Genomic DNA, 15,276 nt, shown 5'->3' with positions numbered 1-15,276 from the left:
TAACTTCATCTTTTTATCTAAACTTATTCCCTGCGTGCCCCTGAGCATGTTTAGCGGATTACATTTCGCCGATTCTCGCCGAAATGCCGCCGAGTTTCAATTCTGCTCATAATACCCATTTTTGGCTAAAGTTCCAACCTTTGGGCTTAAAACCCTCGACTGAGCTTAGCGTTAGTAAGATTAGTCGCCATAATCGTCGTTGGTATCGACCCCATCTAATTTGTTTTTCGAAATTATGATTTTGAGTTTCCGAGCTAAAAATATTGACCAAAATACCCCTGCGACAGTTTTTGATTCGATAAATTTTCTGAGAGTTTCCTTGGCCTAGATATCGCCTAAGAATACCTAGGAATCGATTTAGATCGAAGAAAAAGTTCGGAAACCCTATTTTACATAGTGGCCGAAACCTATTGCTTAGGGTAACGTGTCCAAAAATAATTTTTGGGTCTCTATGACCTGAGCCATTGCGTTGCTCTTTCAATTATCGAAATTTTGGCGCTGGTTTCGTGTCATTCCGAGTTCTGTAGCTCGAGTTATGCTCGTTTTAGCGAACGAGGTTCTGTCGTCTATCCATGCTTAAATATTGTACTCTGAAGCTTCTTAAGCTTTGTCTAACGCTAGTTAGTATTGTTTTGACCGAATTGACTTGTTTTGATTGACTTTCGCTTCGTTGCTCAAAGATTCGTTTGGAGGAACACTTGGAGCAGGAAAAGAGGATTGTGAAGGAGCCTTGCTTGAACACACTGGACGAGTTCGAGGTTAGGGCAACTTACTTGCTAGCTAATGCTTTGTATGCGTCGATAAATTCGACTTGATTTATTGTTTATGCATATGAATTGTCTGGATTGAAAATGTTTTCTGAAGGCTTCGGCCGAGTGAACTGATTGAGACGTGTGTCTCCGTTTTCTGGGCTTCGGCCGACATGAGAGATTAGGATTTATCGCATTGATATGTTGATAATTGACTCGCATGCTTAATTGTTAAATGGTTAACTATAGGCTATGTGATTATTTGTTCACATGATATTTGGATTATATTGATTATATTGTGTCTTTCAATTACGCACTTGAATTGCTGACTATATTGAATATACCGTGCAATTGTGCGAATGAGTGAGGAACGTCAAGATAGTGGATAACGGGTAGTTATGCCAGACTCCTGACGAGTTTTTGGATAAAGTTTGATGGGACGGACCGAGGTTCGTACCCTATTATTGTTTTATGGATCGAGACCTTCTCAAAGGAAAATTGAGTTTGAAAATGATATTGGAAAAACCCCATTTGAATTCACGTAAGAACTTGGGTTGTTCTGTCTAAGGCAAGAAGGGCTTTTAATGAGGCATTGTGCCCGGCCAGCTTACCTGGGAACTTCTCGGGCCATTACTTGGGTGATGATGGACCTTTTGTTTTGAGACCTTCTCCAGGGAATCATTGGAATTATGGGATCTTTGAAACTAATAGGATTAGAGACAAAACTTAAACAATTTCATAATGAACCTCCATAATGTATTAAACAACCTCAAAACCCTTAATATAATGATAAAAGACTCAGACGAAAGTTTAGGGCTTGAACATTAAGTTTTGAAAATGAGAAGTGTCGTCGGATCCAGGTTTCTGGGGAAACCATTGTGCGTTGGCACTTTGCTCGATGAGCAAGTTTTATTGGTTGGCCAATCCAAGGGATAAGCCGGGGAACTAGTCAGTTCTGAGTATGTTGATACTCTTTTGCTCGTGGAGCAGTTTGTTTGGCCATCGAGATGGTGAGCCATGGTAAGTTGAAAGGTCACTGAGTGCGAGATGCATTCTTTTGCTCGTGGAGCAGTGTGACTAGCACTTTTTTGTTTACCTTAGGGTATTGTAGAGACGATGTACTCTAGCTAGATACGTGTGCCTTGGTGAGGACGATTCGTTGTTTGGCTAACCATATTGCATTCATGCATACATTTCTTGGAAAGTGTGCTGCTTTCCGAAGGACGATCTCAGATCGGACTTCATTGGAGCGAGATGCTTCACAGGAGTGTGCAGCTTCATAGGAGCGAGATGCTTCACAGGAGTGTGCTACTTCACAGGAGTGTGCAGCTTCATAGGAGCGAGATGCTTCACAGGAGTGTGCTGCTTCACAGGAGCGTGCAGCTTCATAGGAGCGAGATGCTTCACAGGAGTGTGCTGCTTCACAGGAGCGAGATGCTTCATAAAAGCGAGATGCTTTAGCGGAGCGAGATGCTTCGAGTCATCGTGAGGGTGACATTTTATCCGGATCATATTTTGAGCATGACATTGCATTGGCATACCATGCATTTAACTATATTCGTTGATATATTGCTTATCGAGTTTTCGAGATATAACTTATTGAACTGTTGAGATATTGAATATTGAATTGTTATTAGAAATCTGATAACATGTTATGTATATACCTTAGGGTAGACGCTACAGAACTTATATGTCTATATAAAACCTATATATATATACCCCTTTATTCATCACATGTTGCTTGTATTATCTATTATATTTCGTGAGTTGACCCTAGCGCCTTGGCTTTGTGTGTATGGTTGTGTTTGGGCGGTCGGCCTGCTGCCAGACGTCCAACCGCTGATTCAAGATGGTTCGTCGTTCGGGGAGGATCCTGAGCACAATGACTGCTACTAAGCCTTCGACGTGGACCCGGACTTCATGCATGATCGGATGAGGGTCGATGTTAGGAGTGTATTATATGGGGGGATTGTTTTCACAGCTCTGATTGTCATTTCCCGTTGGGGCTGACTTATCTTCTTGAAAACTGTATTCACAAAACTCATGGCTCTGACCATGGGATATACTTATTCGCCTGCGGGCACTATCTCCAATTACTTTATGTTTATTATCTTTGGGTTGAGTCTTCATTATGTTAAGTCTTCTATTTGAAAAGAAAACCAAAAAAAAATATTTACGCATTTTCCGCACTATTGATTTAAAGTCACTAAAGTGGCACCACCGAAATCTGGGTGTTACAAAACCCTTTGTTTAGGGGAAACGAGGCAGTGCAGCCACCATTGAAAAATGTGTATATGGTAAACAGGGAAGAACACGCTGATGGTGTGCTAGAAAGAATTCGACACCAGAACGCTGGGGGGCAACAAAATGTTGCTGCTGTGGTGAAACAATTGTTGAACCAACATGGTTTCAACGTGGGTTTCGCGAATAGACCCCATTTTGTGTCAGCCTTTACAGAGGAGGTTCTCGAATCAGAACTTCCTCGAGGCTGGAAGGTCCCCAAATACACTAAGTTCTCGGGGGATTCAGGAGAGTCCACTGTAGAACACATAGCCAGGTACCAAATCGAAGCAGGGGACTTAGCCATCAATGAAAATCTAAAAATGAAGTACTTCCCGAGTTCTTTAACTAAGAATGCATTTACCAGGTTCACCACCCTCGCTCCTAGGTCAGTCCATACATGGGCCCAGTTGGAAAGAATTTTCCATGAACAGTTCTTTAGGGGAGAGTGCAAAGTGAGTTTGAAGGATTTGGCTAGTGTCAAAAGAAAGCCAACAGAGTCCATTGATGATTATCTAAACAGGTTTAGGATGCTTAAATCTCGATGTTTCACTCATGTCCCTGAACATGAGCTAGTTGTCTTAGCCGCTGGTGGTCTAGAGTATTCTATTAGAAAGAAAATCGATACTCAGTATATTCGAGATATGTCTCTACTCGCAGATAGGGTAAGACACATCGAATTACTAAAGGCCGAAAAGTCTGAGGAAAGGGCCAAGACTACTAAGTGGCCGAAGAAGGAAAAAGTGGCGTACCTAGACGCTGATCCAGTGTGTCAAAGTCCCTGTGTTTATCGAGAAATCCCTGCGGATGTCGACTTGAATGACGTCAATCTGGCTGAACTCCAGCCAGGTGATCCCTACGTTTGTAAAGCGTTGAAACCACGTGAAAACAAACTTGGGGAGGAAAACCCCAAAAACACGGTTCCTGCTGTGAAGACTTATACTTTTGATGTGACCAAATGTGATGCAATTTATGATATACTTGTGACTGATGGTTTACTTGTGGTCCCTAAAGACCAAAAGCTTCTTTCTCCTGAACAAAGGAAGGGGAAGAAATATTGTAAATATCATAACTTTTTTGGTCATTGGACCTCACAATGTGTTCGTTTCAGGGATCTTGTGCAGGGAGCATTGGATTCAGGAAGACTCAAGTATGATGAAAAAGCCAAAGGTCAAATGAAGATCGACTCTGATCCATTACAGATAGCTGAGGCCAACTATGTAGAGCCTTTCTACATTGGCATGGTCGATATTTCTGAAAAGCTAGGTCTGGGCTTGACACTTGGAGAGGCAAGAGAAGAAAACATGGCTGTCGAGGAGCCAGAGGTCGAGAAAGAGGTGAGCTTAGAAGAGGTTTACCCCAAGGCTGGAGAAACTCTTGTCGAGTTTCTATCCCGGAGCAAAGATGGCGAGAAAGAGGTCATGCTGTGCCCTCGATGCAGCGCCGTGTTCGACAAGTCTGCAGCCAAAGCCTACCAAGATTCAAAAATGAAAAGGCATTATCAAGACAAAATGCCTGTGTCTAGAAGGTTGAAATACCCCCATGAGGAGTGGGTTGAGAGAGGCCAGGAGCTCGATGGCCATAGAGGCCAGAAGTCGAGGAATAAAGACAAAACTTACGTTCCTGATGTTGGGTTGCCAAAAAACCAATGGTTCAGGCCAGCACCTCCAAGGCCAAAACAACACCAGAAACGGCAGAAAATCGACCTGGGCCAGGGATCCTCTTACATCAGCAATTCCCGCGTGTCGCGAAGCTACTCCTATGGTTCTGGGAACTACTACGCTCCTGAACAAATGACCAGAACTCAGTTCAGACGTTTCCTGAGGAAAAGAAAAGCTGAAAGAGAAAGAGGTGGCAAGTTCCGTTCACTATGGGACATAAAGCCAGAAGACAACCCTCGAAATGAACCTAGTGTGGCGTCGATTATCAACCAGCTAGACCACGCCATCAAACAGGGAGCAATCGTGCCAGAAAACCCGGCCAAAGAAAAGGGCAAAGAGGTTGTCGAAGATGAGGATGAAGACATGCTAGAGGATTTCGATGACAGTGATGGGGAAGACCTTAACATCATCTGCATAGTGTCTATCTTACCCGCTGAATTCGACAGAATCTCAGAGATCACCGAAAGTGAAGAAGACTACTACGACGAAGAAGAGCCAGATGATAACCCCTTGTGCTACTACGTGATGCAAAAAGGATCCGTCGAAGACGAAAGAGCTATTTTCCAGAGGCCAACGGAGCAGATGAAAAGCCACTTGAAGCCGCTATTCGTTTGGGCCAAAGTCGACGAAAAAGGAGTCAATAAAGTCCTTGTCGACGGAGGAGCCACAATCAATTTAATGCCTAAGTTTATGCTCAAGAAGCTGGGCAAAACTGAAGCAGACCTAATCCCTCACGACATGGTACTTTCCGATTATGAAGGGAAAACAGGTTCTTCCTTAGGAGCAATTATGTTGAACATAACCATAGGAACGGTAGCCCGCTCCACATTGTTCATTGTGGTCCCTTCAAAGGCCAACTACAATTTGCTGCTGGGAAGAGAATGGATTCATGGTCTGGGAGCAGTGCCTTCAACTTTGCACCAACGTATCTCCATTTGGAAATCAGATGGGGTCGTCGAGAATGTGCAAGCAGATCAAAGCTACTACTTAGCGGAGACAGGTTATGTTGGCAAAAAGAATTTCGAGAAGAGTTTAGCCACAATTGCTCCTCTAGACACAGTGGCTAATCAATATTTCAATCCTTACTCGGAATATTCAGTGACATTGGATCCCATTAGGGGATTAAACCTGAATGAAGCTTACAAACCTGATGCCATGAGTGGATGGCACAGCGATGAAGAAAAGGATGCCACTACTGAGTGGCAAAATGATGTTAAAGATGATTAATTCGAGCCTAGCTCGAATCTCGGCTTACGCAGCCGAAAACAGAATAAGGACGGCCTTAGAGGCCGCAAAAATAGCCAAAGAAATGGCTACTGACGAAGCCAATGCCTCAATTCTGCCTGTCGAAATGACATCTCAGGAGGAGGCAACGACAAATAAGGATAACACGTGCATAGAAGAAAACGAACAGAGTGTTGATGAATGCGAATTCGAGGACCTTCGCAATTTGAGGCTAGATTGCATCTATGATGACGGTCCATTAGGTTTCGAGAAGCCAATGGTCGACGTTTCCAAGAAAATGGAAGCACAAGACCCTTTGGAAGAAGTGGACTTAGGTGATGGCTTAGAAAAGAGGCCAACATACATCAGTGCTCTTATGGACCCAGAGTTAAAGGACAGGATGGTGAAATTACTCAAGGAATTCAAAGACTGTTTCGCTTGGGATTACGATGAAATGCCTGGCCTTAGTCGAGAATTGGTGGAATTGAAGTTACCCATCAAAGAAGACTGGAAACCAGTCAAGCAATTACCCAGGAGGTTCCATCCAGATGTGTTGGTGAAAATCAAGGAAGAAATCGAAAGACTCCTTAGGTGTAAATTTATCAGAACGGCTCGATATGTGGACTGGTTGGCCAACGTGGTTCCAGTGATCAAGAAGAACGGAAAGATGAGGGTTTGCATTGATTTTCGAGATCTTAACGCTGCCACTCTAAAAGACGAATATCACATGCCTATTGCTGAAATGATGGTGGATTCAGCTGCTGGTCATGAATACTTAAGCTTGTTGGATGGTTACTCAGGCTACAACCAAATCTTCATAGCAGAAGAGGATGTGTCGAAAACAGCTTTTCGATGTCCTGGTGCCTTGGGAACATACGAGTGGGTGGTCATGCCATTTGGGTTGAAAAACGCTGGCGCGACCTACCAAAGGGTAATGAATACCATTTTTCATGATTTTATCGAAACTTTCATGCAGGTTTACATTGATGACATTGTGGTGAAATCCCCATCAAGGGATGACCATTTGTTGCATCTAAGGAAATCCTTTGAGAGGATGAGAAAATATGGCTTGAAGATGAATCCCCTTAAATGTGCCTTTGGTGTTATTGCAGGTGATTTTTTGGGTTTTGTGGTGCATAAAAAGGGCATCGAGATCAACAAGAACAAAGCTAAAGCCATTCTCGACACGAGTCCACCAACCAGCAAGAAACAACTGCAATCATTATTGGGAAAGATTAACTTCCTAAGGAGATTCATTGCCAACCTCAGCGAGAAGACCAAATCATTTTCCCCACTTCTTCGACTCAAAAAAGAAGATACGTTCCGCTGGGAAGCAGAGCACCAAAAAGCATTCGATGAACTCAAAGTGTACTTGTCCAGCCCACCTGTAATGGCACCACCTATAGGGGGAAAGCCAATGAAGCTGTATATCTCTGCCACGGATGGAACCATTGGAAGCATGTTGGCTCAAGAAGATGAAGATAGCAAGGAAAGAGCCATATTTTACTTAAGTAGGGTGCTGAATGATGCAGAAACCCGATACACCATGATCGAGAAATTGTGCTTATGCTTGTACTTCTCTTGTGTAAAGCTGAAATATTATATAAAGCCAATCGATGTAATGGTTTTTTCTCATTATGATATAATAAAGCACATGTTATCTAAACCTATCTTGCATAGTCGAATTGGTAAATGGGCTCTGGCCCTAACCGAATATTCACTCACCTATGCCCCACTAAAGGCAGTTAAGGGGCAGGCAGTTGCTGATTTCCTAGTAGATCATACTTTGCCTAAAGAAATTATAACTTATGTGGGCATCCAACCTTGGAAGCTATTTTTCGACGGTTCCAGCCATAAAAATGGCACCGGGATCGGGATGCTCATAGTATCCCCAGGGGGCATCCCCACGAAATTCAAGTTTAGGATTAAGAATAATTGCTCGAACAATGAGGCCGAGTATGAAGCATTGATATCAGGCCTCGAAATCCTGATAGCCTTTGGTGCAAAGAACGTTGTCGTAAAAGGAGACTCTGAGTTGGTAATAAAGCAACTTACCAAGGAATACAAATGCGTCAGTGAAAATCTAGCTGGGTACTACACGAAAGCTAATAATTTGTTGGCCAAATTCGACGAAGCTGGGCTAGGCCATGTTTCCAGGGTAGACAATCAAGAGGCCAATGAATTGGCACAAATCGCGTCAGGATATATGGTCGATAAATGTAGGCTAAAAGAGCTCATCGAGGTCAAAGAAAAATTAGACCCCTCTGACCTTGACATCCTGGTCATTAACAATATGGCACCTAACGATTGGAGGAAGCCAATTGTCGATTACTTGCAAAATCCTGTGGGCACTACAGACAGGAAGACAAAGTATAGGGCAACGAGCTATGTCGTCATGGGAAACGAGCTATTCAAGAAGAATGTCGACGGAACACTATTGAAGTGTTTAGGCAAAGACGACGCGTTCATAGAGATCTCGGCTGTTCACGATGGGTTGTGTGGTGCCCACCAGGCAGGAATCAAGATGAAGTGGATCCTATTTCGACAAGGGATGTATTGGCCTACTATCATGAAAGATTGCATGGAGTATGCCAAGGGGTGCCAAGATTGCCAAAGACACGCAGGGATACAACATGTGCCAGCAAGTGAATTACACTCAATCATTAAACCATGGCCATTCAGGGGATGGGCTTTAGACCTAATTGGCGAAATTAACCCATGTTCTTCTAGACAGCATAAGTACATCATAGTGGCTATAGATTACTTTACCAAGTGGGTAGAGGCAATTCCCCTACAAAATGTTACCCAGGACACGGTGATCGATTTCATTCAGAATCACATAGTGTACCGCTTCGGGTTACCTGAGTCACTCACTACAGACCAAGGCACAGTGTTCGTAGGTCAAAAGGTGGCATCATTCGCAGAGTCTTGGGGGATAAAACTCCTAACCTCGACTCCTTATTATGCTCAAGCGAATGGCCAAGTAGAAGCGGCCAATAAAACATTAATTTCCTTGATCAAAAAACATGTTGGTCGAAAACCTAAAAGATGGCATCAAACGTTGGGCCAAGTGCTTTGGGCTTACAGAAATTCACCTAAGGAAGCTACCAGAGCAACACCATTTCGACTAGCGTACGGCCAAGAAGCAGTGCTACCAGCAGAAGTATATTTGCAGTCATGTAGAAACCAAAGGCAAGAGGAAATTCCAAGTGAAGACTATTGGAATATGATGCTCGATGAGTTAGTCGACCTCGACGAAGAAAGACTATTGGCATTGGATACCTTAACTAGGCAAAAGGATCGCGTTGCTAAAGCTTATAATAAAAAGGTTAGAGCTAAATCTTTTATGCCCGGTGATTACGTATGGAAGGTTGTCTTACCAGTCGATAAAAGGGATAAACGTTACGGAAAGTGGGCCCCAAACTGGGAAGGCCCTTTCACAGTCGAGAAAGCACTTTTAAACAACGCTTATTCGATTAAGGAATTAGGAGGTCGAAATCGACGAATGACGATAAATGGCAAATACTTAAAAACGTATAAGCCAACGTTGCATGAAATAAACATCGAATAAGGAAGTAAAAGAAGGCAGTAAAAGAAAATAAATTGCCAAACTCGAATGTTTTATTAATTAGAATGAAGCATTACAACTATGGCAAAGAAGCTCTAAAAGGGAAGATTGGCCCTATAACTATTGTATCTGGCCCTAAGAGGCTCCATGCGCCTTAAGACATCCTCTTGTTGGGATTCCAGTCGCGATTTCTCATGTCGAAGATCCAGCTCTTTACGGGCAGTGGTAGAAAGCTTGTCCACCAAGGTTTTCAGAGCTCCCACACTCCTCTCAGGGTCCACTTGGTCCAAAGCAGCCCTCAACGCCTCGAATTCCTCCATCTTCTCACCTATTTGGTGTTCAGCAAAGAACACTCGAGCCGTGAGTTCCCGGTGTTCTTCATACAAGGGCACCGCTTCATGCAGAAGGCTCAGAAACTCCAGGAGAAGGGTTTTTTACAGAGGCAATAATATTCCTCTGCAGAAGCTGGTTGATGAGCCCAGTAAGCTCTTCAGCCAAAGAAAGGAAGGAATGCAATTCCCAAAACAGGTCTTGGTCAAAGGCCAAGCTCCGGATCTGATTAAGGACACGACGGCTAGCCATGGTTAAGGGAGGTTGCCAAAAACAGGAGAGGAATTCTGGAAAAGAAGCAAGGAAGAGTTTGAAGAAGTTACTGAAGAGAAGTAACCAAAAACGCTCTATTTATAGTATAACAACAAAGGAGTGCATTAATTAGTGGCAATCAGTTGCCAACTCTTCATCTTATGGTTACAGGCCGCGTAAATTACCACTACCATCGTAAATAGCTTTGGCCTTTAATGAACAAAGACTTTCATTGAATCAAGGAAACGTGGTATAAGATTGCAATAAATTGGCTTATTTCCCAGAAACCAAGCAACTACTACGTAAAGGGTGTAATGGAGTTTGAACGGCGCAACAATAAGTGAGTAGCCGTCAGAATAAATGCATAGTGGAAACTAAAAAGACTTGGCAAATTAAACGTCAAATTATATGGCCTACGTGCCAAAACCATTGTCGAAAAATTACATGCAAACCGGCATCGAAAGCCATGGTTAAAATAGTGCCATCATTACATACTGATAAAAGAAAGTCTTAAAGCAGGAATTTAAAAGAATTCAAGCGATCAGCAAAGGTGGCAATCTTGGCATCGAGATCCTTCTTCACGGCCTGGTCAACCTCCAACTCCTTGATAACATCTTTTGTCGAGATAATCAGAGCTTTGGATTCCTTAGTAAGCCCATCCAACTGAGCTTTCACAGCAGGGCCTTCCTCGACCAAATCAGCTCGCTTCTTCTCCAACTTAGCAATTTCTCGATGCAGCTCCTCAAGTTTAGTGTCGACATCAGAAATTTCATCTGCAATTAAAACCTTCCTAGCAGTGAATTTCTTGAAGTCTTCTTTCATCGCCGCAACCTGAGCTTTACCAGAAGAGACTTTTGCTTCCTTAAGGCTAACAGCTTGGCCAACGTCCTTGACTTGATGAAAGGTGGCTAAAGCATCCACCAAGAAAGAATGAAGGTTGGCCAAAGCAGCAGCCTGATGAGAATCAAGCTTTTGACCAAGCAGGAAGACAAGCAATTCCTTAGCAGCATGACTCGCTTGAGGGTCAACTCGAATCCGGTCGAGGAACCCGATATCGAAAACGATAGCCTTCAGCCGACCCATGCTCTCCTCGATTTGCTGAAGGTTGGCCACCCCACTAGATTGAGCAGTCTCAGCAGTGGCATCGGCTTGATGGGGTGGAGAATCCCAGTCTAAGGTGCCATCGAGAAAGCCATCCAAAGCTGCCAGCGGGTCCTCCTCAAATAAAGTGTCAAGCTTTTCACTAGACACATGAGATGAAGAGCCACCCTTGGCTTGAGGCGAAGGTTGCACAGTGGCAGTCGATTTTGGAGGAGGCATGGGGTTATCATCCTTGCCTGGAAGAGCTTCTGCTTCGCGAATGGGAGAGGTTGCACCTTGAGTTTCCTACAAGAAAAACCTCTTTAATGCCCTTTTCGATAAAGTAAAATGCACAGTAGAGGAACCAACAGAACATGGAAAAAGGTAAAGATACCTGGCAAGCAGATTCCTTAGAAGGGCTTGAGTTGGTGGAGCTCTTGGAACGATGGGGAGATTTATGACCAGATTTGCTCCTAACCTACCTCCTTCCCTCAGATGTTGAGGTCTTTTTAGCCAAGGAGGCGGCCTTAGTAGGTTTCTCGACACCTTCAGCTTTGGATTTTGCAGGGTTGGGAGCTGGAGAATTCTCACGAGATGGAGGATTGGAAATGGAATGCTCATGAACATCAGCCTGAAAATAGGGACAAACACGATCAAACTAAGAAATCACAGGTTAATATGTCACAAGGCACTCTCGAGAATGAGAAACATACCTGAATAGTGGCGTCACCATCACCTTCTTTGCCATCGACTTCTGGTTGAGCATCAGATGCCAACTTAGAAGCCCCACTGGTGGTGGAAACACTAGCTCCTTTGGCCCTCTTCTGGCTAGCCGAAGCAGCAGGCTTAGGTTTCCTTTTTCGACCCTGTCGAAGAATACATTAGTCAATATTCCAAGGAAATCGGAAAGGAAAGGGAAAGCCGTGAGAAAAGTACCTTGAGCTTGTCAGCGAGACTGACATTATCATCCTCATCATCATCATCATCGTCCTCAATCACAACTGGCTTGTCCTTAGAAGAATGAGCCACTAGAGAAATAACTTGAGGAGACGGTTGGGTAATGACCTCAGCTGCAAATAGGAAGAGAAATTAAGAGGTAAAATAGACAAACCTAGGCCAAGTCGAAATATTACCTTGACCAATACGCATGTTCAGCGATATGTGGTTGAAGATTTCGACGGGCACATGGTACGGAAAGTTCCATAAGTGATACTTGGTCCAAGTCACTCGCTTTCGAGGAGGAAGAGCTTGATTGGCCAACACATTTATATTTACATGGTCAACCCATTTGGGCAAGACCGGTGGAAAGGCCAATGCAAACCTACTCGTAGGCAAAGATGGGAACCTGAAGCCAGTTTTTCGAATAACAAAGATAGACCTTCCTCACCAGGAGGAATAACTAACTTGGATTTTTTGGCTTTAGATTCCCATTTTTGCCTTAATACTTGGGCTGCTTTCGCAACCGTATCTCGAAGGCGAAGAGTTGGATAATATACCACACCAAAGAACTCTTGAAAGGATCGATTTCTACCAGGTGCATACCTTTGGTCTTCTTGAGATCCTGCTTCTACAAAAGAAAAGCATCTGTCATGCATTGAAGACAATCTACGAGGGGCTTCGAAATCTGGGCCCAATACTCAGACCACCAGGCTTTGAAAGCATTAGTAGCATAATATGAAGGAGCGTAGGTGAAGGGGCTCAGGTTGAGTAGTCTTTTGTTATAAAAATGAACAGTCGTGTCAAAAGCAGAAGCCCTTTTTACAGCCCCAGGGTACAAGACGAGGCTCTTGTCAAACAAGGTGTTGGGCAGAGCTTGGCTAAGCCCAAACTGTCGAGAAACCAATTGGGGATTGTAGCCACATAAAGTGTAATCACTGCTAGCAAAGCCTACGGTTAAAACCCTAGGTGAAAGGATGGTCCTCCAGAGCGTAATATGATGTTCTTTGGGCAATGCGGAATCAGAAGCGTTAGGGTAGGAATTCCTCAACCAGAAAGGGCCACGAGTAGCCTTGCTATAAGGAGAAAAACTGGAGCGATAGTGCTTCAGTTCAAGAAACATGGTAAAATGCTTTCTGAAATCGGCCTCAAAGCTCGACGCATATAGGCTGGGGTCAGGGTCTCGAGCCTGTGGGCATCAATCCTGGTGTTAGAAACAGCTGGAGGATTGTCCCGTGCCGGCAATAGAGATTCGAAAACTGCGTTCAACCAATGTTGAAATAACCAGAGAGGTCCAGCTGCATTGAGGGAAACAGTTTTGACATTCCGGATATCCTCGACGGCTTCATTCAGCATCTGTAAAGGTTACCAAGAACAAGCCGGCCATGGCAAGTTGTCGACCCTCATGGAGTAAGTTGGCCAAAGGAAAAGCTTGGCAGGTATGCGCAAAGACTTGGTGCAAAAACATAAGCAGATAGCCAATACAACAAGAACGCGACATGTTCAGCATCAGACACCTCACCGCTCTCGACATAATGGTCCTTAACAAATCGACTAAAGGAAATATTGTCAGTAGGAATCGAAATGGGTTTAGCAGTTGCAGGTGCGGCATGATAATCATCACCAATAGGCCATAGTCTGGTGATAGCAGCAACATCCAAAAGGGTTGGGGTGATTATGCCAAAGGGAACATGAAGGCAATTGGTAGACCTCTCCCAAAAATAAAGCGCACTCAATAGCATAGCAGGGTTATACGAGACTTGCGATCTCGACAGCTGAATCAAGTCGAGAATCCCGACATCCTTCCAGTGTTGCCTCTTGGCCTCCTCAACCCTATCTAACCATTTGAGGTAGGCTTTGTCGTTAGCAGAAGGGTTAGGGGGAGCTGAACGAAAAGCCCGCTTGGGGTCGTTAAGAAATGGCATACGGTAAGAAGGTTGGAATGCCAAAATAAGCTCCTCACCCCTAACACTAGGGTGAAATGACTCATGTTCCTCAGGAAGACTATTGGGCCTATCATGCTTTACTACTTTCAAAGGGCCCAAAATGCGCGTAAAGTACCATTAACAGAGAAAGGAATGAGTACCTGGGATTTCCAGATAGCTCTCTTCTCCGCCTCATTGGGAGGTTCGGGATTGCCACACGTTTGGATTCATCCAACTTAAGCTCAGTAGCCAACGGAATGGTTTGCTCAGGATCAGAAGCCATTGAGAGAAACAATAGATATTCCGGAGAAAACGAAGAAAAATGAAGTGAGAGCTCTGGGAAGAAAGCTGAAAGTCTGGGGAAGAAAGCTGAAAGCTTGGGGAAGAAAGCAAAGTTTGAACAAGAAACGGCAATAGGGTATTTATAAGCAGAAAGGCAAACGGAACCCAGGCCACATTGTGCACTAATTTATAAAATTTGGAGTCCAAGTGGTTATTTTATTAGCCAAATCATGTCACTTCTCAGCTTTTTGGTATAGGTGAAATCATGGCCCTAAAAGGCTATAACTGTCAGCTAGTGGAGAAGTCATCAGACGTTATGGCTGCTGATTGGACCTGAGAATCGAACGGTCAAAAGCACAAAGTATTTGAATCGTTGAGATTGAACGGGTGCGATAAAAAATGCTTGGTGTCTTCAAGCGAGAGCAGTCGACAACCAACATTTTTGGGGGGCAACTGTTGAACCAAGATTTTAAGGCCACAATTGTCGACACCAGTGTTAGAAGGACTATTCTTCGACAGGAAGAACCGTGACGGAGCTCGAAGCCCATTAGGCAACACTTCCCTCCAAAGTCAGGGGAACAAAGGAAAATTCGACAAACCAGCAAACGCGACGAAGGGGGCAGTTACCAAGTGGTGGGCAATTATCAGCACGTGCGCATACCCACGATGCCACAAACAGCAGTGGTTACCCACGACTCAAGGCTACCCACGTCGCAAACAAACCGATCAAAGACACGTGCGCAAAGCCACCGGCTAAACGTGGGGTAAGGCGCCAAAATTCAAACCCACGAAGCCATCATGCATTGAAGAAAAAAAACCGCCAAGAACGTGGAGGAAGAAACAGCACTATAAATAGAAGAAGCAGCAGCAGAAAGAGGGGTTCCAACTCAAACTCTGAAAATTCACCAAAAAGCTCTAAATGTCCGCGTCAATGAGACTCAAGGAGCAAAACGTGATGATGGAGGAGTATGTTGCAGAACCAACACTTT

This window comes from Lotus japonicus, chromosome 1, assembly GCF_012489685.1.
Source record: "Lotus japonicus ecotype B-129 chromosome 1, LjGifu_v1.2".
NCBI classification, from domain to species: Eukaryota; Viridiplantae; Streptophyta; class Magnoliopsida; order Fabales; family Fabaceae; genus Lotus; species Lotus japonicus.
Note: the sequence above shows the minus strand (reverse complement) of the source record.